We start from the raw sequence: 25,098 nt of genomic DNA on the forward strand, positions 1-25,098 counted from the left end.
GAATGCTGGTGAGATATGTGACCAGTAGTCTGCTGTCTGGCTTGGCTGGGTTTATTTTTTGTAGAGTTTTCTTTCTTTGTGAAGGGTTGGGAAGACAGTTAGGTTGTGGTTGTTGTTTTATTTATGAACCACTTATTAAATTTAGCATTCAGTAAATAGTCTAGTAGATGGGATGTCACACTCAAATTCTTCAGTCCTTTTACTTTTAGATTAATGTTTCAAGCTCACATTTTTTGTGATAAAACACTGGTGTGTTATTTTTTCAGTAATCAATGTGAAACCAGCTACTGGATAGAGTGTTTATAATAGAAGTGTTGGGTCCTTGACCATCACTGCAGCTGGCACGTGGGTAGCTATGAAAAGAGTAGAAAATGGAATTCCTCTACTTTTTGTAGGTGATCTGCTTTGATGCAGTGTTCAGTTATGCTCTAGCTGTGTATATTAACACATCTTACACAGTTCTTAATCACTGCCTGTCCCAAATTCAGTGACATTTACAGTGGTTCAAAACTGCTGGTTTTGAAATGCACAGGGTGTGATCTGTAAGACTTGGAATGCTGGGCTCTTTGCTCTTTTTGGCACCAATCACTAAGTTAGAGGAAAGCAGTAATTCACTCCAGGCATGGTACAATCCAGGGACTGCAGTGGGAGCATACCCATTGCATGTATTGCAGGAGAGCTTTGTACACTGCACGCTTAAAGTGTGTTTATAGTCCTTGCTGTTTCCCATTCTAAGCCACAGTGTAACGCCTGCACGAATGATTGCTTGGTGCTTTGGAGAACGAAGTGCAGCTTGCTTGTCTGAATGAGAAATAGATATTTCAGCATTACTTCAGACTTTGTTATGAGTATAATGGATTGGTTTTGTCAGACCCTGTGAATTAAACAGAGGCACTACTTTAAGTACTTTTTAAGATTAGTTTATCTAGACCATTTTGGAATTGAAGCGGGTAATATCAGCAAACCAGCCAAATCTTTTGAATCAGACGATCTGCTCAGATGGGTGAAGTTTGCTGTTCTGACTGTTGTATCAGTGTGAGGGCAAGTGTTGATTTTTGTTTCTTTGTTTCTTGTAGAAAAGGAACTTGTTGTTTACTAGGAGGCAAGTTGGAGCTGAGAGATGCTACAGTTTATGCCTCTCTTAGACTCCCAAGTCTGCATGGGAGCAGCCATGTGGCTCCTGAGCTGTCAGTAGCTCAGTCTTCTGCTTTGGTTGGATCTGTGACTAAAAAGTACGACCGTAATCCACTGACAAGCTTGAAGAAAGTCATAATAGGACTGATAACAATGTGTCAGTTAAGAGGCTATTATGTTTCACTGCCTTAGAACAGTAGACTAAAAATCTGTTCCAATTTAACCCTGGTATAACTAAAGCCTTTTAAAAATCTGCTGTCTGCTCTAGTCTTAATAATACTTATTTTGCTGACAGCAGGAAGAAGTAAAATATGCTCCTGTTTACATGACAGTTCTAGATGTTGACAGTTTTACTGCAGGTATACAGAGTAGCTACAAATAGAGGGCCTTGGGTCTTTGAGTGTAAACTTACGAATTTGGGCTAGAAGCAAGCAAAGAATGAAGAGAGTGGCTTTGAAATGCTGCAGAATGACAGCTCAGATATGCCAAGTCCTTTTAGTAGCAACTTCATAGAATGCTGGATAGCTGGAGAGGAAGACAGTCTGTGCTCCCGTTTCTTTTTGTTGTCACTTAGGCAGTTTTCAGGGTAAATCAGGGCAAGGTTTTGCAGACCTTATGCATCCTCTTTAATGAAGTACAGAACAGTGTAGCTCTTGTAACTGCTCTTTCTAAGTCATACTCTAGGCCCGTGTCATCTTGGTGGCTGTCTGTTCTCAACAGCTGTCCCTGAACCCAGCAGCCCAGCCTGCTTTCAGTGTATCTAATTGTTCTTCATCTTCCAGAACCCCTACTACCACCTAGCTTTCTCCCCTTTTCTATCCAGCTATTACTTGGATCATAGAAAGCAGTCAGACTGACTAAGCATGACTTATGTTTAACTTATGTTCAGAGCTGGCTTTTTTTCTGATTACCTTATGGTTTTGTGCATGTTTGGAAATGGATTCAGAGCAGATGAGTATCATGGTTTATAGGAGGCAGTGTCTTCCTCCTGACTTTCTTAGAGACCAATGTAAGACTCTCCTGGTTGCGAGACATCAATAACCAGAACACTGTAAGTGTATAGTAATTAAATATCAATGACAGTAGTGATGTTAGTTTCAGATTGGCTGAAACTTTAAGCCCCTTCAGGCTGTAGGTCCCATCTAGCTTTGGGGATGTGAAAGCATCCAGCCTCCATGAATGCTTTTAACCTGTCATTCCTGCATTGCTGACTACAGTGTCCTTTTCAGAATATTCTGAGGTTATTTTCATTAGTCTTGTCTCTTGTTCATCCATGTGATGAGTATCATCACTGTTTTAGAAGAATTGAAAACTGTCAGAACGACTGAAGTTGTTGGCAGTTCGGTAAAACTTTGAAGTTGTCATTTACTTGAACATAAAAGACAGGGTTTTTGTTTTTATTTAGGAGGGTTTAACATAGTTTCTCAACTGTGGGAAAGGAGTGGACTTGTGAAACTCTTTGGGTGAGTATCTTAAAAGTTGAGGAGAAGTGTAAGCCATAGTGGTTGTCTGTTTTTATGTGGATCAAAAGATATCAAGATATTTTTGCCATTTCCATTCAACCCTGCAGTTTTCTAGAAGAAATGAGAGAAGTGATGACTGATGGTAGTAAATGTAACAGCAAGGTCTTGTAGGGTAAATACAAACCTATCTCTTTTTACTAGAGAAATCAATCCATAGGAAATCTAGCATAAAGCCCAGATAAGGATGTTGACTGTATGTGGGCTGCTTGGAAAGTAGTGCCTCCTATTTTATTACATTGGTCTGTGACATCAGAGGTTGGCACATGTGGTATGGCAGTAGAGGCTGAACCTTCCCATCAATGTTCCGTTACACTTTATTGCCGTGTGACAGATGGCAGCAGAAGGGAGATCTGCCAAATTAGTGCCTGGCATGGAAATGCATGTGAAGCCATGATGTGTCACTGACTTCCTCCATGAAGAGAATATTGCACCCACTGACACTGATCAATGCTCGCTGCATGTTTGTTGAGAACACAATGCATGTGAGCACAATGAGGTGATGGGTGTTGTGTTTCAGCAGCAGAGCAGCAATAGCAGCTGCGAAATTGTGGGTCACCTCTGTTGGCACTGTTGTGTGGGTTTTTTTTTTTTTTTTTTTTTTTTTTTACACCAAGCATGGCATGCAGGCTCTTATTATTGATGAAAATGCCTAATGAATGGTAGTAACTGTTGAAAAATAGCTTTGTAGCTGAGTATTTGCTCTAACAAATAAGATTATTGTGCTCTTTCTCTCTGTTATGCTTTCCATGAGAATAAATAGGAGGCATTACTTTCAGAGTGATCTATCTGGGAAGTCAGCAAGTGATTGTCTTGTCTTTTTATTCTTCATTAATGTCTTTTAGAAAACACAGTTGAAATATTGATAAGCCATGTGTGTCATCTATAGTCCTTGGTTTGGTGACATTCATGCATTTTTCTCTGGGGTGGTTGCTAGGTTCTCCAGTCAGCCCAGATTTATCAGTCTGTTACTTGAAGTTTGACTTCCTCTGTTTGACCAACATTGCTTCTTTCCTTGGCTCTATCAACTAGCTCCATCTATCCTGTCACATTACATGTAAGATGTTTATTTCTTGTTTTCAGAGTTCTTATTCTCTCACCTGTCACATCTGTGAAAATATTTTAATTCTTATTCCTGCCTTCAGTTCCCCATCACTGTCACCTCACTTAAGCTTTTAATGCTTCTCTTTTGTGCTATGATTTATCTGATGTGCAGGCCCCAGGCTGCAAATAGTCCTCTTTAAAAACCCTTCTAAAACATTGGTGCTGCCAGAAGCTTACCAACAGGTAAGCTGAATTGCAGCAGCTGTATTGCGCTGAAATAACTGTTCTTCATACTGTCTGATATTATCCTTTTTTCTTTCCTCTCATGTCTTACTGAAGGGGTGATTGTCTTTTGTGGTAGCATAGATATTTTTCCTACCTTTTTTCATCTTTATCTTCATTTATACAGTGCTTAACAGGGTGGCTTGTTGTGCAGATACCATAGCAACATGAACAATGAGAGGGATTATATTTATTGCTTTCTTTTCCATCCTCTGAAACATTTGTTTGCATACCATTTGCAGGCCTCCCGAAGATTGGAGGCTGCAGGAAGAGAAGCTAATGCTATTTGGTGGTATGTTGTAGGGTTTTTGTGTGCATTTTATTTTTGTTTGTCTTTCCCCTCTCACTTAATAACCTGTAATAAGCTGTACGACTCACAGTTGTAGCAGAGAAGAATAGGTGCATAACTTTGCTCTGTAGTCGTACTAAGAACTTTGCTTAAACCTTGGCTTCAAATGAGGCAAGTTGTTGAGAAGACTTAGTGTGTACTTCTCACAAGTCATGCACAGCAGGAAACAATCATGCGTGTCTTTTACATCCCATCCATCTGTGGGCTTTCATTTGTAGGGCAGTGTGTTAACATTAATGTTTCTTCATGAACCCAAGTACCAGAAAAAAAAAAACCCAGTCTATCTGAGTGCTACCTGTAAGTCCAGCGTTCTGTGTCACAATCTGAAGACAGGGGAAAGCACAAGTGTATGTTGCAGATACAGATGTGCCACTTACTGGATCCCCTTGAAATGGAGCACTTCTGGAAAGCATATTCTCAAGTGCTGATTACTCTCATGCTCTTCTCGAGTCTCAGCACATTAGGTATGTGTTTATCAGATATTTCAGTTTCATGGCCATGCATGATGAAAGTGCAGATCTATTTTAGAGCCCTCTTAAATTTTGAGTTGGTTTCTATTCCTCATGTACTGTTCTTTAAAGGGGAGCATTTATGAATAGATGATAGATCTTTGTCAAAGCCTGGGATGATTCAAATCTCATGCAAAGTCGTTCTTATTTTTTAGCTGGATAGATTGCTGGTGGAGAAAGTAGACTTCATATTCTTCTAATATTCTTCCACCTCTACTGTGTTTATTGGCTGCTGCCTTAGATTCTGAATCCTCAGAAGCCCTGATGGTATATCTGGAAATCATCCCCTGGACTGTGGGTGTGATTGTCATTCAAATGAGCTAATGGTAGTAATAAGATGGCTTGATATATCCTGATTATATGTAATTCAGCAGACAATAGCTTCGTATGTTTCCTAAACTTTGACCTATTTCTATGGAAATGGAATATATCAATCTGTAGCAGGATGCTTTTTTTTAATGTAGCTCTATGTGAACAGTTTCACATGGTGCATCAAGTAATGATTATGAACAAATTGTAATGTTGTCACTGTTGTGCAGTTTGCAGACTTTGTGCTCTTAGGAGTGCTTTTTACCCCTCCCCTTTCTGCTTTCTCTTCCCACCCCCAAGTGTTTTCCTCTGTACATCTGAGTGGGAGTGCTTTCTCTGGCTCTTGGTGATTTTTGGATCTGAGCACTGAAATAAACTCCTGTTTCATTTTTTTTATTGTGCAAACTTACCTGGGTCTTTTGTAGTCAGTGTTGGGTCTGTAACATTCAGTGAGTGGGTTCATGTGTTGAAATAAACATAAAGTAAGATATTAACAGTAAAATACAATTCAACTGTGAATCTTATTCTGACTGGAATGCACAATGTCACTATTAATTCTAGATTTGGTATTTAGCTAGCCAGTGTTGTGGTATTCTTTTTTAAGCAGCTGTGAAATACTGTCTATTAGCTCCAATTATTGTTTAGTGCTATCATCATAACTTCTCTGCTTTAAGCTTCTGGTTTGCTCTTGGAATGGCTTTTCTTTGAGCTTTGCATTATTGCAGTCACAGAGCCTCCCTGCATCTTAGCGCTCTTGTCTCTGCCGTTAGCTACGTCGAGGAAAAGCAATAGAAATTTCTTCACCAGTCCTTAAATGCCCTGAAATTGGAAGTCCAAACTGACTTATGTTTTAACTAGATTATTTCAAAGGCAGGCTAGGAAGGAAGTCTTGCAAACATGATGCAACCTAAAAGAAAAAAGATAATTCTTTCAGCTTCCCAATAATATGCTGCAGCAGATGCTCTGATTTCATTCGTGAGGACATACCCTGGATGTTTCTGCCTTCCTTTTTCAGTTGCTTTTGGAGACAAAAGTTGTTAGGCATTACTGAAGTTTAGCATTTTCTGTGAGTTAATTAAACTTGCTTATTTATTATTTTTTAGAGATGGTTGCTTTCGAAGGATATTTGCACATATCATTCTATCCTTCTGGCTTTGTTGGATTTTCTTCATCTTATACATATAACCTAAGTTGAAAATGTGAGATGATGGTTTGCAGTTTGGTCTCTAGAGATCTAATTGTGAAATTAGGAATTACTGTAAATGCTGCGCTGTGCCTATGTACTTTATTTCCTCTGCTGTTATACTTGCAGAGTACGTGGATAACCGATGTTTTGTATTCCTGTTGCCTCCTAATAAAGCACTTAGTGGGAGAGGTGGAACACCATAGATCTGATGTTAGGCTGTTGGTGTTAAACTGGGGAAGACTGACTCTTTCTGTATAGCTTTTAATTACTGGTAAGTAAACAGACAGACTTGCTACTAGCCCAGGACACAGTTTAGAAAAACTTCTGGGATGTGTTTCTGCTGCATTAACTTGGCTGCATTTGTGGTAGTCTGCCTGTCAGTAACATCATCAACTTATGCTATGTGCCATAAGTTGCATGTTGCTTGTGTGGGGTTTCATGCAGGCAAGTCAAATCCTACTGGTATTTTTTAGCTGTATCTGCAGTGCTCTTGTAAAATGGTTACTTCAGTGTTTGGTGAATGGTGTGTGTTACTGCAAATTGGAATGGCATTCCATACATATGCAGTAGCAGCTGGAGTGTGCCACAGCTCTATAGAGGTAAGGCAGCCTGGCATGTACCTTGGGGGAGAAAACTTCAAATCCAAGTGCATTATGAGGTCATTAGTGTGTCACTGGCAACATTATAGTTAGAGGGGGGCGCTTAATTAACATTAATTGCTCATGGCTCACTGTGTGGCTCATGAAGGGTTTACTAAAAAGTACCTTGTAAAAAACTGTTTTGAGGGAAGCACATCTTCTCTCGTGCTTAAGCTCAATGTACATATGTTTTTCTGTGCATCGGGCAGTGCTGTCAATATTACTTCTATTTGCTTAATACTTGTGGATTTATAAAGGTATTTGAACTTGAAGGCATGGCAGGAGAAAGAACCATGGGCAGAAGCCAGCTCTCCAGTGTATGTTGCGTTTTAGTGGTTTTTTGATAGAAGGAGAGTAGAATGTATTTTGTGCAGAAGAGCAGGTTTATCAAGACTGTGATCTCTTCCTTTCTTAACTCTCTCTCCTTTGTTCCACTCTTTTCAGCTCATTTTTGTAAGGGAGGTTTTATTCTCAGACTGCATTTTTTTCCTCTTCTTGCAGCTTGCTGGCTACAAAGAGGAAAAAGTGACAGGTTTGAAATAAAGGTAATGATGGGTAATGGTTTATATTTCTCTGCCAGTACAATCAGAGAAAAGCACTCAAAGCACTTTCATATGATAGCTCTAGTACAAAATAAGGTAAGCAGGTTAAGGTGAAAAAGAATTAATGGTGCAAAGCAAGAACTTCCCTGTTTTATTATAAGGCTAGAAGATAGCCTAGGATTAGGAATTTGCTTTCTGATATTTAGCGGTGTCCTAATCTCTCATCTGTTTATTTTTTTACAGCTCTTTTGCTGTTGTCTTTTAAGTAAACACACTTAAGAAACTAACCTAATAATCCTGTGTATGCTCATATGTGCTGTGGATCGAATAAGCAGTTAAAATAACCTTGTCTCTCCCTTATAGGATCTCTTGGATTGACACCTTGCTTAACTGAGTGGTTGTGCTTTACTGAATTTTTCCATTGATGAAGAATCCTTCAGAACCATTGGTGAGCTATGCTTTACTGTTTTCTGACGGTATTTATTTGTTGCCATGTGCAGTTCCTTTATGTGTATCTGTTTTGTTGTAACTTGTAAGTTAGGATTCTACTTGGCATCTTCTAAATTGTGTAGACCTCTGAATATATCCAGTGCCACAAATAGGTTTGACTTCAACTGTGGATTTTTCTTTTGACTAGTAGAAAAATACTTTGGTAAAAATAGTCAGTTGCTTTGAAAAAAAAAAAAAAAAAAAAAATGTTCTCACATCTCCATGTCATCTTTCCTGGTAAAAAAAATGAGAAGTGCAAGTGGTCCTAAGTATGTCAGTGGCCATATGTGATAAGATGCTCCAGAGGTGTCGTTAACTATCAGTGTTCCACCAATTCTTCTTCCAGCTTGATTCTTTCATCTTCATCTTTGTACTGTATTAGCTTTTAATGTTTTGTGCCCAAACTGACAACCCTGCAGTGCTTTCACACAGCTGCTTACCTGATTTGATTACCCTTATCTTAGTTGTGGTTTCCATTTGTTGTATTAAATTTTTTGACCATGTAGTGCTTGGAACAGAGGTTTAATTTTTGTGTCTTGTCATGATCTATGATGTATATGACTAATGCAGCTGGTTGTGAATTTGCCCTGTTTAAACAAAAATTCAATTTCCACTTTTGGAGAAGTAATTTGCATTAGGGAGGGGATCTTTGCTTTGGGACGAACTTAGAAGCTCACCCTAGAAGATGATGATGGTGATGTGATTAGAGTTGTTGTCTGAAGAGTCCAAAATCCTGAGTCGGTGTGCCTAATTCAGATGAGGGTCTTGCTTTTTGGCCTCACACAGGAGACCCAACAGATGATGTGACTGAGAAGTCTCTTCTTGAGATATTGACTATTAATTGGGTAGGGTAGGCTTTTTCACTTCATCTAGGGTTTTTGTTTTTTCTTTTTTTAAACTTCAAAAGGCTGTAGTTTTATCCTGCTGTACTTGATCTTCAAAGAACTTTTTTGACTTTACATTTGATACTATGTGATGCCAAACACATTCGGCAAGGTGTTGAGTGCTTCTACTTCTTGCATTTTCACACTAGTTGGTCTTGTTACCTAATTAAACCGGTTCCTGCCGGGATTCCTTGAGTATGAAATTCACGTATGTTATATGTTGTAGAATCTAATAAGTACCTTTTATCATTTATTATGTCATTTATTTCTTAATATGTTGTCATAACATTTTTCTTTATGGTTTTGATATTTTTTTAATGCAGATTGGAATAGCTTAACTTCCCCTCCACAAATAATACTGTTTCTTAATCATGCCATATGATTGTTCTATTTAGTACATATTCCCAGACCAATTATTTTACATTTTTCTACATTGAACTACATTTGCCATCTGCTGGCCTCATTACCTAAATTATCCAAATCCTTTGGAATTTGATTCTGGTATTCCTCATTATTTGCTCTGACTCAACTTGAGTATCGTTTTAAAATGTGGAGATCTTACTGTGATTACTATTCTGTAAATCAGTGGCATAAAGTAATGATCTGACAAATACAATTTAGTATATGTAATTCTTCCCTTTTCAGTTTTAAGGTAAATTTTACACTCAAACTACGTTAGGTCACTCTGTATTTGGTGTTTGAGCTATATTTTAAAATTTGATTCTGCAGAGCACTAAGATGAATTGGAGATACTGAACGCATTTTACCTTTGACACTTCTTCAGCCGTAAGATGCTGATGAATCTTTTCAGTTTCCCAAAATGTCATGAGAAAAAGGAGTGTTTCTGTGAGGACACTGAGGCAGAAAAGTGTGGCATGTCAAAGAAAGCAGTATCACAAGCAAAGCTCCTGTCTAGAGCTTGATTTGCCAGTCAAAATAATCTGCTGTAGTATTGACAATGAAATCTTATGTTTTCCCTCTGACTTGCCAATATTCATAGGAAAGGCACGTGCCAGCTATCAGTTTAAGGAATATAAATGTCAAGTAGGTTAACTTCATACTGATGGATGCATATTTTTATCCATAGTTCATTATTGATTTGATTTTTTGAAAATTAACTTTGTGATAGGTCTTACTGCACTTGGCGGTTTTGCAAATTAAATTAACTGAGGACACCTTTTATGGTGTAAAGATATCTTACAAGTTAAGCAATTAATTTTCTAATACACCCTCAATATTTGCTACTAATCAAAAGCTGTGCTTGCAGCTTACAAAGCAAACAAAACAAAGGGTGAAAAAAAAAAAAGCATCAATCCTTAACCCACAAACTGACTTTAGACTTGTATTAAAAAAAAAAAAATCCAAGTCCAAAAATCATAGAATCATAGGAAGGCTAATTTCATGGGTAATTGAGCTCTCCCCTCTCCTTCTGGGCAGGGTTGTCACCTGATATATCAGGCTGTCCAGGGCCCCGTCAAACTGGCCTTGAACGCTTTCAGAGACGGGCATCCATGGCTTCTTTAGACAGATTGTTCCAATGCATCCTCACCTTTTCTTTAGTAATTTCTGCCTTACGTGTAACTTGAATCTCCCCTCTTTTAGATTAAAGCCTTTCCCCTTGTAATGTCACGATCTGCCTTGTAAAATGTCTCTCTCCCTCTTGTTTATAAGCACCCTTTAAGTACTGGAAGGCTGCAGTAATATGTTCCTAGATCTTTCTCTTCTCCAAGCTCAACTAGCCCAGCTCCTTCAGCCTTTATTCTTAAGAAAGATGTTCCAGGCTTTTGATCACTTCTGTGGCCTTCATCTGGACCTGCTCCACTACCTCCATGTCTTTCTTGTGTTGGGGGCTGCAGACCTGGACATGGTACTTCAAATGGGGCTTCCCAATGGCAGACTAGAAGGGGACAATCACCTTCCTCTCCCTACAGATGGGTATCGCTTTTGACACAGCCCAGGACAGAGCAGGTCTTATGGGCTACAAGAGCAAAATGCTGGCTTATATCCAGCTCTTCATCACTGGGACTCATCTCCTTTCAGCTGTGTTTGTAGTATTTATTGTGGAATTTGAATATTGCATCTGTAAGAAGCCTTTTTGACAGGTGGTGTATTATATGTGGAACATGCTTTCAGCCTAGTTTACTGAGAAGAGTAATTGCCTTCATCCTTACCTTGGGATTGCCAAAAGAAGGTGCAACTATTAGCAAATCTTTGTATTGATAGAACTTGTCCAGGTTTCCTGAGGATTGTGGGCTATGCTGCCTAAACCTTTTTTTCTGGAAAAGCTCAGTTATTTTTATCACACTAGCAACTCATTGATGGTCTTCACCACTGTGCCAAATTGAATGGCTATTAAGTTTATCCTGCTAATTCATTATGGTTTTCATGTATATTATGTGTGCTTGTATGTGTTTGTGGGGGAGTGTGTGAATATGAGTATGTGAATACAGTATTTGCACATAAATGTGTATTCAAAAGCAGCATTTATCTGCTTGCTTACATAATGGGAGGAGGAACAATGTTTATTTTGCTTATTCCTTTTGAAGACTTCTAACGAAGTAGCTGTAAATGTCAGGTGAAATTAAGCTGGTATGTCTGACTCTTTGACTAGAATAACTTGTTTCTCCCTCTTTCTAGTGTCATTATTGACAGGTGCTACTTTTCTTTTTCTTAAGAGGTAATTACAGGGGAAATCCATTTAGTAAAGTGCATTTTGTTGCCTAGATTAATAAATGATGGACTTACAAGGCAGAGGCCACTGGCACATAGACCTAAATACACCTTTTAGCTTTTAAGTATGATCTAGCTAAGTTTAGAGTTGTTATTATAGTGTCATAGAATTTCTCAGGTTGGAAGAGATCTTGAAGATTATCAAGTCTCACCGCTACCTAACCATAGTACCCTGACTCTACCGACCCTCTGCTACATCACGTCCCTGAGCACCAATCCAAATGGTTGTTAAACGTTCTGGGATGGTGATTCGATACCTGACGTTTTCTCTGGTGGCATTAGTTGTTTGCTTCTCCCTGTTACTTACCATGGAACTTAAGTTTGGAACTTGCTACCCAGCATATTACATTTTTTCACAAGCTATGAGGTTGAGCAGCAGAAAAGTTAGCTGTTCTTACCAGATGTTACTATCAAAAGGATGTCTTTTTTTTTTTTTTTTCAGACTAAACAGGATGTCCAAGTACGATTTTTCTCATTCAAGAAAGCATTAATATGCGATAGAAGTGCTGGTGTAAATGTTTATCCTGGTATTTCTATTAACTTAGGAAGATTCTGAAGTTGTGTTGGTTTCCTTATCATTCTCAATGTGTATGGGAAACTGTACCTTCTGTGTAGTCTGATGCCCATTGAAGGTACTTCTAATCCCAAATCCAAGGACTGTGTACTTCATAGTTTTGCTGTGTACTGAAGTACAGGGAAGCGTCTGTGTGTGGGGCAAGTGGAGATCGAGGCTCACAATCTGGTTTTGTTTCTTCTGTTCAAAGCCGTGTGGTATCCCGTGCCTTTCCATATCTGCCTTAAAGTACAAGAACAGTCTGTATTTTCTGGGCCAACCTGTAGGCACGTGATTACTGTTTTGAAAGTGAAGAAAATACAGCCTAGATTGGGCTTCACAGATGTCTTTTGATGAATTTAAAGAGACAAAATAGTTTAGTTGAAGAGCAACTTCAACTTGATTTCAGATTTGAACGTATTAAAATACGGTACTCAATTTTTTAAATTATGGGTATGTAGGGTGACGCGCTCACTGAATCTTATTGTCTGAAATTCAGTAATATTGCATATATTGGGAAATAAGAAACAAAAGAAGGTCATGGAGGAACAAATTATATAATATTTTTAACTTCATAGGAATCACAGGGAATTCATGTGGCCTTTATTAGATGGAAATTTAAGTTGCGTTTTGAATAGAAGTTTTATGTCTTATGATATACAGTCAGTTGAGCTTTTGAACTGATAGTTTTGTAGAACAGTTTTGCATAGTCAGTCATTAAAATGCATGAAGTGTCTCTTGTTTTGGGTTTCGTAGTTGTTCCTAAATTTTTTGCTACCTAGAAAAAAAAAAAATACATTAAACATGTGTAGGAGTTTATTTTCAGTACTATTTTCCTTGTAAATAACAATGTTCTTTTTAAACAGTGTTTGTTATGCATGACAGCTCTGATGCATTGTAAGTTTTGTTACAATCTCAAATTTCATGTAGCAGATAAAGTGTGAGCTTCCCAACTGTGCCTTATTAGAGTTTGTTTGTTTTAAGTAAAACAAAATGAAAAACCAACCAAGTGACACAATGAGGTCAGCTGGGGACACAGCACTCTAGAATACCTGGTGGACTGAAGTAGTGGGACACAGAAGGTGTTTGGCATCTGTCTTTGAGTGATGCAGGTTATGGGAAGTGACATTTCGGTTGTTTCCCAATGGGCACTGAAAGCTGTGATGTTTTGCAGGATTAGCTCCCTCCCCTTTCTAAATGCATTGGTTTTCTTGTTGTTGTTTTCTAGTTCTTGATAAATGCTGACCTAGCCCTTTCTTTCCTTTTCTGCTACTTGTGGCTCACTTCTCCATGAGATGCTTCAGCATTCTTTTCCATTGCTCTGGTGAAGAGCTGCATCTGGTTAGTCTTCCTTAAAATTTAAGTCTGAAAGAACACAACATTTTGACAGGACTCCTGGTGTTATGGTCATGTGTGCACTCATAGGATGAGGTTGATTTTCTTTTTTTTTTTTTTTTTTTAATTTTTATGTAGCATTACTTCTAACTAATTTAAGTTTTATGATTGGAGAAGCTTCCAGTTACAGTGCAAGTAAACGATTACTTGTTGGTCTTCTTTATGCTGCTTGAAATAGAACCAATGACCAAAGTTGCTGTCGTGTTTCTCCCATAGCAACTCAGTAATAATCCTTTCAGAACAGCTGGGGCAAGTATCTGAGTAGATCAAGTACTTGCTGTTCTTAATCTTGCTATTCCTTTGGAAGTAATGAGATCATCACTTCAGTGCTCTGTGCTTCACTTTATTAAAGAAACTGAGTGAGAGAGATGTGAAGGAAACCTGCGTGCAGTGTGGGCAAGAAAAAAAACAGGTAGCATTTTCCACCCCTTTTTCCACAATAGAAGAAAAGATTCAGCCAAGATTCAGCAGAGACTGTTTAAAAAAAAAAAAAAAAAAAAGCCAAACTTGTTACAAGGTTGTGGAAAAGGTTATTTTTTTGAACAGCAAGTTGATAAAAGGCCAATAAGCAAAGGTTTCTATCTGTGCCTCTTAGGAAGAAAAAGAGTTGAGAGACGGATCCAAAGGAATTGCCATTAGTAACACAGAGGGGGGATAACATTTTAAAAGCGGAGCACAAATGATGCTAAGCTCATTTCTGAAGTCAAATGCTGTGTGCTAATGGTAAAGAACTTGGTTGAGTGGGGGTGAAGGGAAGGAGGAAGATTAACTTAAAGAATACATGGAAAGGAAGTAATCATTTAAGAACACATGTTATCAAACATACAAAAAAATAGCAAATTGAGACCTAGCAATTACAACCAAGAAGGAGTATCTTGGAATTAGTTGAGATATTTCTGATTACTATTTTATTTTTTCGAGTATGCAAAGCAGAAGCCAAAGAACCAGTAAAATGTAGGGCACTGTAAGAAGGTAGAGGCCAGCATCTTGGCATGATATAGAATCTTGTTTATTTACACAGCAGGCAGTGAGCTTGTGAAACATTTTTATAAGGTGCTTGGGCAAGTAGAGAACTTGAGCAGGTTTGAAGTACATGATGTACAACAAGTCAGTAAGTAAATACGTAGGAATTAGACGGGGATGCATTCTCATGCATCCCTATTATGACGCTTTCTGATGCTGGCGAAATATTAAAGGAATGGATTGTAGACGGTGGCAGGCTTGCTTGTTCTAAGTAACATAGCCTAATAATGTTACTTTCATGGACAGAATCCTGGACTCGATCATCTGATGCACTAAGACACAGGCACAGCAAGAACAGAGGTGGAGAGCAAGAGTGCTAATGGGTGTCTGGGGAGCACAAATACTGGATTTGATAAGCTCGTAGGGAATGAGACAGGATTATTTTGCAAGTTTGGTTGTAGGAAGGAAAGGCATAAAGGTGAGCCAAAGATCAATGTAGTTAAGTGCAAGGTTTTGCACTTGGATTGAAGTAATCGCAGATCGTATACGGACTAGTAGAAAAACTCTTTGAGAGCAGTTCTGTGGAGAAGGACCTGGGGCTCCTGGTGGGTGAAAAACTGAATATGAGTGAGCAGTGTGCTCTTGCAGCTTGGAAGGCTAATGGTATCCTGGGTGCTATCAGGAGAGCATGCCAGCAGGGACAGGGACGTGATTGTTCTTCTCTAGTCTGCCCTCTTGAGGGCCCAGTTTGAATACTGCATGTAGGTCAGGGATCCTCCTGATTCCTCCAGGGAATATGTGGAGCTGTAAAGGGTCCAGAGGAGGGCCGTGGCAATGATAGATGACTGGAGCACACCTTCTCTATCGGGGCATGTTGAGGGAGTTGGGCTTCTTCAGCCAGAAGAAGAGAAGGCTGCAAGGAGAACTTGTTGCAGCCTTCTGGTATTTAAAAAAGGGATTTTAAAAAGGAGGGGAATCACCTTTTTACTAGAGTAGGCAGCAATAGGGGGGAATGGTTTTAAGCGCAAGGAGAGAAGGTTTAGATTAGATGTCATGGGGAAGATTTCTACACAGAGAAGAGTGGTGAGATGCTGGAACAGACTGCCCAGAGAGGCTGTGGATGCTCGATCCCTGGAGGTGTTTGAGACCAGTTTGGATGGGGCCCTGGGCAGCCTGGTCTGGTGCCAGATCTGGAGGTTGGAACTTGGTGATCCTTGGGGTCCCTTCCATCCAAGCCATTCTATGATTCTGTGTGTAGCAGAAATTGTGCTTGTAGCAAATTTGCCCTCCTAAGTGAGCTGTACACATAATGAAAAATGCTGATTGGTCCATCTGGCACAAAGAATAGGAAAAATGAGGTTCGAAGTGTGAGAAAGAACAAAATTAGAATGCGATAGTTCTCTATGCAAATTTGTGGCTTTTGGTATGTCTAGCTGTGGGAGTACCTTGATTTGTCTAGAAGAAAAAAGTCAATCTTTAGGGTTGGATTGCTGCTGGTAAGATGTTGGAACAAATATATTGTCCAGATGATTACTATAGCTTAAAAATATTCTCTGTAAGCTCCACTAACCAACAGTTACCATTCTGTCTAATACAAAGGTTGTGGGTGCAGTTTAATGAGTCTTCCTTGGTCTCATGTGCTCCTTGTCTTACTGTAAATTAGACATGTAACTACAGGATGTTTCTCTCTGGTCTTCAAGAGAAGCAACAAGAACCCAGAGTGGTATATATTTTCAGTGGGTCATAGTTATTTTGGTATTCATGGAAATGGTATGAGCAGCAGCTCCTTACTCCTAGCTTCTGTAGCTGGACAGATAGAAATAAGATCATCGATGATGTTTCTAGTTCTACTTCATCATATCAACATCTCTGGCTGATTTATCTGTTTCCTGAGAGTAGACAGCATTATAGAAGGAGTTTATACTCTTAGAGGTATGCGGAAGACTCCTCTGGGGTCCCTAACCTGCAGGCAGAGCTGCTCAAAAGCAAGCAGCTCTGCAGCTGGTGTCTTTCTGACCTACCTCTGCAAATGAAGAGTGAGAGTTCATGGCACGATCTGTTGTTAGTGTTTTCAGCTGAACAAATGAAGATTTCTGACTTTCTGAAGTTTCTAAGGTAAAAAGCAAATGAGGAAATCTCACACCATTATCTCAAAGAGCAAGACAGAACAAAACTGTACACCATGTCCTTTGCAGGATGTTAAGTTCAGATGAACCTTAGTTTCTCCCTTTTGAGTTGTATCAGAGGTCTTTGTGGTCATGGTGATATTTTCAAGATGCTGTAGTCTCAATCCAGTGTTCAATATTAGCACTGGGAACGAAGGAGAGTCAGTTCTGAGATCTTGTACTGCATTCCTCTTATATGATGGAGGGTTTTTGAGTTGGCTTTTCAGGCCATAGGCTCTCCAGGTAACCTGGAACAGTGCTGGAGAAGAGATAGAACATGGCTGAGCTTTTTACGTATCCACAGTGTTAAATGCAGTTTATCGTGCCTGGACAGGAGAGGATTTTAGTGTCCCAGTAGGTTTAAAACTCCCATGTACTGTAGCATCTGCGGGCATTATCACTCTAATTATTACTTTTGTAGAGTCTGAAATTGATTGAATCCAGGTGGTTCAGTGGCTAAAGTCTTGAGACTCTGTCCTTGTGCTTCTGTCAGTCTTCTTGTATGCAGAGCTTTGTTGGAGTTAATACTGCAGAGGGAGATGGGGAAAAAAAAAAAAGTGAGGTGAAGGTATTAAGGTTTAAGTAAAGCTGCAGTTCAAGACTCTCCATGAAGAAGATACAGGAATGTTCTATCTATACCTTGCATGTGGAGTTTAAATGTCACAGAAATATGAGATGTTAATAAACCGCAGTCCTATTTAAAAAAAAAAAATCAACTGAAGTTTTATTTTCATTTTATATATGGGCTTTTTAATCTGTTGTTTAAGGAAGATATGAAAAAATGAAGGTTCTTCTCTCCCTTCTCTAGTTTACTAAATAGGCTGTGGAGAAGTGATGGTATTCTGTGCATTTCTTCAGTACAGCATAGGGCCCACGCTGTCCATCATTGAGTATTCCTGGAGTATTCCTTTTAGAGCAGAGGGAGGAATCTGGAAAAGCTCCTGCAAGGGCAGAGAGAATTACATCTGCTAAAAGTAGGAGGCTGTCTACGTGGGATTTTCTTAACTTTTTTCTTTCTTCTGCTAATAGTAGATTCTGTGGGTGTATGACTACTGACAGCCATATATAAACGCTGCTGCAGAATTCTGCAATCCCTGCTACAAATTTTAGGCCTGTTGTGCTGTAATTTCAGAGCTTCTGTTTTTGTATATCCAATTATAGATCTTATTTTGGTGTTGAACTTAAAGCAGGTGGCTATAGTAGGCGCAGATCTAGCTGATTTTTATATATGGAATCATAAAAAGCAAGCAGCAGAGACAAAGCTTGCTTGTGTTTTTTTTCCCTTTTTCTTATTGAAGAGAAAAAGCGTACAAATCCTTATAGACTTGGACTCCTCTGAGCAGAGATTTTAAAATGAAGTATTAGTGTTCTGTACTTACACTAACATAGTAAATATGTAAGAAATGATAAACAGAAGTTAATTGCATTGTAAGTGTACATAACCTCATGAACTGTTCTCCCCTGAAGTCATAATTAACTGTCTGCATGCGCAGAGGTGTCCAGTGACGTTTCCTAGCAGCACTTATCAAGGATTTGGCACTAGGTTAAAATGGTTTACACAGAGCCAGCTAGAAAATGTAATTTTCATCACACAGTACAATAGTTTTGTCTGTTCTGATTAAGAACCGCTCTTACTTTCTAGCCTAAGGTGTAGTGACAAGTGTCAAAGCAAATCTTTCATTGAGCATGATATTGAATCATCAGTGCTACTTGTTAGAAACAAAAGAAAATCATACTACTAATGCAGCAGAAAGAAGATGGGTGCTGTTGTTGCATCTATAATGTGGGATTTGGGAGAGTTGATTTGAAAGCTGTTTGATTAGGATGGTTACATCTCTTTTATGCCCTACCTTCAGGAAAAGGGAAAAAAACCAAGTTTCTGGTTTTGTATTGCATCTTCCTTGAGCTAAGTACTCAAAAGAAGAGAAATTGTACTTAACTTTCTAATGCCACATGCTAATTTAGACATGGAACAAAGAAATGGAAACCATTATGTAAGTGGTTCAAAGGTAACCTCTCTAGTGACTGTGTAAAATTTAGGCTATAACACGAGTATGCTGATGAAATGCCTTCAGATATCAGCCCACATTACAATCTGCTGTTTTGTTTTGAATGAATGTGTCGTGACTTGAAGTTTAAGTGGTAACTACAGATAAGATTGATCAAAGTACTTTAATGATCTCCTTTTTCAAGTTAGCTGCTGGAAATATTTTCTTTTAATTTGCTGAAGTCCATTGAGAATATAATTTTATTTTGCTTTGCATAAAATTAACGAACTTGTGATGTTCAGAAGCTGGTGCCAAAATCTTAATTGAAACAGACACTTCTTTGCAGTCTCAAGCATGTTGCTAGGAAAAGGAGCATCCTGTCTGAAATAATTTTATCTTTGATCTTTAAATACTGAGACAAATTCGGTTGGAATACTTCGCATGTGTTTCAATTGTTTAAAGTATTTTCTTTTCTGTGCTACTCTACTAATATATTGTGCTGTAACAGCATTATTTTAGAGGAGTGCTTGCTAGGTTTTGTCCCAAAGCATTTATTCTTTCTCTGTGTAGAGGGTGGAGCTGCTTTTTGTTGGTTGTCTACGGTTTCAGTAAATCAGATTTGGAGTACTGTATTTGTGTCAGCAGTTGTAAGATCAGCTCTGCTTGAATAACTTAACCTTTATGAAATGCCTGTCTAGCTTCTGGTCTGTAGGAGTGCAAAAGTCTTCTGCTGTGGAATTGGTGTGGCTTTACCATGCAGAAATGGGATGTGTAGGAGGACAGGAACTGAAAGATAAAATCCAGAGAGATCAAAAGAAGTATATACATGTCTTCGTTAATAAGAACTCAGATCTGAAATAGCATCTTTTTGATCCTGCAGGGGGCTGGAGGAAAGCTTTAAATTGAGATGGGAGGTACAGGCTAGCTGAGCTGTCATTGCATTTCTTCTGCTTCTTTCTCTGTCATACATGGTGATAGGTGGATGTCAAGAACAAATGCATGTGGACTTGCTCGGTTTCTCAAAGCAGGCCATTTATGAGCTTATTTATTTATGAGTTCTGGTGTAAAATTAGTGCTGTATCTCGTGCAGCCTTTTGAGGATATTGTGAAAGGGTTTTTACGTATTTAAACACATACATTCTTGTAAATGTGTTCAGAAAGGGAGTATATCTATCCTGACTTTCTCCACTAGCAGAGCTACTTAAAGTTAGGATGGGAAAGGAATCTGAAGCTCTCAAGCGAATTTGGTGGTTTTCACTGTTGATTGCAGAAGTGTCACTACAATTTAAATAACGGCTGAGGATTTTTGTGCATGGTTATCACGTCAAACTTATTGAAGAGAACTAAATCTATAAAGATGCTACGTTGCCCTAAGTCCATACAAACAGTAGTATTTTTCAAGCTCATTTTCCTTTGATCCTTCACACTGTACTTCCAAGTATTTTTGAAATGAAGAAGGATTCATGGCTTTGCACTCCTTACTAGTTCTGCTTCTTTGTGCTGTTGCTTTCAAATAACCCCAGTAGCAGTTGACACATGAACTTAGCTGGCAAGGATGTCAGTGTAGCTATTTCTTGACTATGATACCAGATCAGTGAAAGCATTTCCTTACTATCCAGATTTTCATTGTTATTTGCTGTAGAGTCACATCAAAATAATTCTGTAAGAGTACAGAAATTAGGCCTACTGTGCAACCATGTTTAGAGACAACAGGTTACTTCATATGTCAGTGATAATTTCATAACTATATATTTTATTTGTAGTTAATATTTTTATTTACCTTCAGTATTTTATATTAAATAAAAAGGTCTAGAATGGGAAGTAAACTTAACTCCCCCCAAAAAACATGCACAAAACTGAACAAAACCCACTCAAGTAAACAAACCCCCTCCAGACATAAGCAAATTCCAAATCAAATTTAAACCTGAAATAACTTGATAGTAGACAGAAATTCCTTTGGACTCAGGTCTGCTACAGTCAGGGCAAAGCAGTTCAAGAGATTGGACCCGGCATTCTCTGAATTATTGTTTAAACAGGTTCCATATTTGCTTTTACAGTGGAAACATGTTTGGGGATTCTCAATCGCCCTCCACCTGTCCTCTCCCCTTTCTTAAGGAATCTGCTAGATTGCTTAAAGTATTTGGTGGTGTCTTAGTCAGTGCTGAATGTTGCCTGATGCAGCACTTTTGTCTGTGTATGAATTTGGAATATTGGAGCTCAGACCTTTAATGCAAAGCAGCACTTATACTGCTTCCACATCTGTGTACATCTCTTTCTGAATGAACTGCGCAGTGATAGCTCTTTGAGAAAGTGAGCGTGTTCAGAATCAAAAAGGCGGTGAAAGACATCAGTTAAAAAAAAAAACCACAAAACAACAAACAAATTTGTGTTATTTGGTTGGGACTGTACTCATCCACCCGTACTGAATGTTGCAGATAGGAGTGTTACAGTCTAGATATTTCTAAACTTATGCATAGTAGAGCATTCTGACTGTATTACTATTTCTTTATCACTTAGCATCTTCATTTGCATATTTTGCTACCTATCTTCTTGCTTTCTAGGGTAGCTGTTTCAGGTGAGGAGTCCCAGTATATTAAATGTGATTTTGGCATTTACTGTGTAGTATCTTTTCAAGGGTCTGAAGCTGTGGGATACTATGTCCCTCAGCTGGCTGCCCACTGGGTAAATTGTTTATCTAAGCTATTAAGGGAACTGGCTCTGTTTTTTCGAGTTGTATTTTCAGGAGCTTCCAGAGCTGCTTTGAGATGTGCAAAAGCAGTTTAAGAGGTCTGAAAATTTGAATTCTCTCCTCTCCCATCATTCCTAGGGAGGAAAAAAAGTGTCCATCAGATCCTCACTCTTCTTTAGCCTTTTATTCTAGGCACCTCTGGAAAAAAAAAAAAAAAAAAAAAATTACCCTGATGAAGCTCACACCATGAAAACTCCAGAAGGTGTAAACCCTACCTGTTAATATCTAGCAATAATGTCTTTTGCTAGACTTAAAGGAAGATGAGTGCACCAAAACCAAAAGTATGAAAAACCTGCATGGGGCAGATTGCATGGAGAAAGCGTAGGTTCACTCCAGGAATGGGCAGTGGCAGAGTGCTGTTGGCTGTCCCGTGTGGGCTGACAGTACAAACCTGTTGATGTGAGTGCAGAATTTGTGTGTGTTTTGACAGTGCATACGTTACTGTTAAATGAGGAGTGAGAGACAGCGGTTAATATTTTGAGGAAAGCTGTCACTGGTTATGTACAGTCCATACAACATATATACTTACATCTGTATTGGGGTTTATGTCAAATGATCTGCAGTGAAGGTCAAATGTTTATGTACTCAGTTTATAGCTATGAGGGTTTTCAGTTCTGTAATTATTACATGTGTTCTGTGGGAGGGATTAAGAAAAATAACTTAAGACAAACCAAAAATTGAAGGCAATTTTAAAGGTGTTGTTTTTTTTTTTTTTTTTTTAAAGTCTCAATTTTTAAGAGACTCAAGCTCATGAAAGTGCCAGTCTGTCTACTTCATGCTGTCCCATGTGAAGGCAGGAAAACCTTATGTTCATGCTGTGAGCTCTGTACTGAATGAGTGTTTTCCTCATTGCTCCAGCCTGGGCTGATCTCAGTCAGCACAGAGTAGCAAAGAGCTGCCTCTGGGCTGTGAGATGGTGAGAAGTGCCTCTCATCACTTACAGACAGACGGCCCATGGCTGAATTTTGTAGATTCTCCAGTAGAATGCATGCTGAAACTCAAGAACTCATTATTTTGATAGTATAGGCTAAGGAAAAGAGCATCAACCAAAAGCAGTAGCTTCATACTCCAGTCGTCTTCTGTCTGACAAACTGTTTTGTGTAGTAACAGACTTTGATTGATTATGTCCTTATATATAATGTATGTAGTTCTATTTCTAGCTATACTGTTTTCCAGCAGTGTTTCTTCTAGAACTATAACATACTGGCTTTGGCTTTAAAATTACATCTATTCCTATTTCAAATTGTAGAACTGTGGTTCATTTTAATAAGCTTTCTTATCTATGCCAACTGATACTTGAGTGCATATTGAAGTTTATTGAGAATATCTTGTTTGCAGCATAGGAAATTGAGCTCTGTCTTTCTATTACTTATATGCAATCAAATTTTTGACTGCATTGACATGATAGCTTTCTTGTACAAAGTGTTCTTTGCTGAATTTTCCAGGCGAGGCATTCTCCAGCAGGGCACTATATCTATGTGTTAAGCTCGGTACGTAGGGGCAGAATTGCAAGCAGCGATTGTCCTACAAAATATATGCTATTGACTTGTGTCAATTTCACATTTAGATGCACTGGGTGTTCACCTGGAAATCCAGCTATGTTTCTGATTATTTATCAGAAGTCTGATTAGTCTTCTATTATCTTACAAATGTGTTTAGGTACTAAGGGCTTATGCGTGTTTTATGCATCCTGTGAACAAAACAAAAAATTCATCTACATGAAATAATGAACTTCCCACTAAGTAAATCGTGTAGTTTGCTAGACCCTATCATTAAGTTATTGTTTCAATTTATGTTATGCAGAAGTAAGCAATGGATTAGTAGCTTGTCTGCTTATGCTTTTAGCCAGCTGTGTGTTTCGAGATTCTGCAGTGTGAGATCAAACCATATCTTGTTTCGAAACTGTATGGAACCAGGTTGTGCATGCCTGGCTGGAATAATGTGCTCCACTTCATTTGGCCCCTTGCTTGCTATGATATGACTTCCAGGAGTGCCAGATTTTTACATTTCACGTAGCCTTTCCAATTAAGTATTTCTTGAGGTCTGTGCTGACACAGCTTCTTAGGCATGTTCAACTGCCCTAGATCCTCTGGCTGTGAGACCGAGTTGGTAGCCAGTGCCCTGATTTGTCTCCATTTCAGATGGTCTACATTTCATTGGTGGATATGTGGAAACTGCTTCGTGAGGAGGGTCAAACAGTTAATGTTGAGTTAAAGGAAGGCGAAGTGTTTTTTCTAAAACAACACCAAAGTTACTGTTATTGGTCATAGAAGGTCAAATTCATTTGTTCCAAGTGCCCAGATAGAGTTTTTTCACAAAGAGGAAGCTGGAGTGCTCACGTTTCTCTCTGAAATTCATGAAGAATACTTTCCATTCCATCTTCTGCATTTTTCTTCTCATGGTTCCTTTGATCCTTGTTGCAGGGAGTGTTACTGATTTTGTAAGTTTATGTCCAGTTGTGCATGTGTGGGAAGAGGGGAATGTTTCATTCATTGCCAAGATATGCTTATATGAGTGGGAGAGTTTCATTCTGTTTTTAAGAACTGATTGCATGTCACATCAAACAGGACATGTACGTGTTCACAGTAACCATAATATGATAATTTTAACTCAGTCGTTTGTCTTGGAGATGTAACCAAGAAAAGCAGGAAAAACTGAGGCTTGTGTCTTTATTATAACATAGCAAAATATTCTTAATTTCTTTGTGAAGTATGCTGAGGAAATTTTGGCAAGGAATAGCAGCAGTCTAGCCTAACAGTTCAAGGTTAGTCATGCAGGGGTTTTGAAAGCAAATCCTTAAGAGACAATCTCTTCCAAATCAAATTTGAACACATATCTGAAATTAGAATAACTGGATAATAACTGAGGATCTGTAATTTCTTGCTCATACTTGGCATTTTGGCATTGGGCTTTGGTTTAGCTCTCCTTGTATTACTCTACAAAAGCTTTGCTTTTTATCGAATTAGAGCTGTGCTTACACATTTCTTGTAATTATTTTATTATCACAACTTCATCTGGAAGTAATTCAGAGGGGCAGTATCATAGGTAGCTGGATTGTTGGAGCAAAGGAAGTGATGTCCAGAGGAGCTAACTTAAGTGCAAGGCTAAGGAAGAGAGAGAAATAACAAGTGAACAGAAGCACAGGTGCTATCAAGGGAGACGTTCTTGTTAAAAACTTCTGTGTGTATAGCTTTATTCTTGTTTTCAGATCTGTGGGTTGTTTTTTTTTTTTTTTTTTTTTTTAGTGTAGATCTGAAACTATGGTACTTCAAACTTTGGCATTCTTTGTGTTCATGGAACTTATTAACTTACTGACATCTGTACTTCCTGTTTAATACGGCAAATATGATTTAGAATGCTTCTAGTATTTGAGTGTGAACAGGATAAGTTTCTATTTCACTTTTTAAATTATGCTTATTGTTTATAAAAGTAATGGTTTTCTTAGTGAAATGGTTTTTACATGAAATTAAGTACAGTTCAGTCATACCTATAGGGGGTAAGAAGCTTCTTCCACTACTCTCACTTGATCTCATACTGTACTGTTCTCTAAGGAAACTATTCTGTTGATTGCGTGGGGCTTTGAATCTCTCTTATCCTAAAATGTGTATATTATAATGGCTACAGGTGTGATGGCAGTACTAGCAGCAGATTGCAGAAATAGTTGCAGAC

The 25,098-nt window shown here is 38.5% G+C and overlaps 1 long non-coding RNA gene across 4 annotated transcripts in view; it reads left to right on the forward strand.

The window, feature by feature from the left end:
- Nucleotides 1-25,098, forward strand: part of LOC125692495 (uncharacterized) — a 193,229-nt gene that overhangs the window by 18,233 nt on the left and 149,898 nt on the right. For all 4 annotated transcript variants that reach the window (XR_007376722.1, XR_007376719.1, XR_007376720.1 and 1 more), the window contains exon 2: nt 7,877-7,961. This is a non-coding gene — a long non-coding RNA (uncharacterized LOC125692495). The remainder of the gene's footprint in view (nt 1-7,876; nt 7,962-25,098) is intronic.

This window comes from Lagopus muta, chromosome 4, assembly GCF_023343835.1.
Source record: "Lagopus muta isolate bLagMut1 chromosome 4, bLagMut1 primary, whole genome shotgun sequence".
Lineage (NCBI taxonomy): Eukaryota > Metazoa > Chordata > Aves > Galliformes > Phasianidae > Lagopus > Lagopus muta.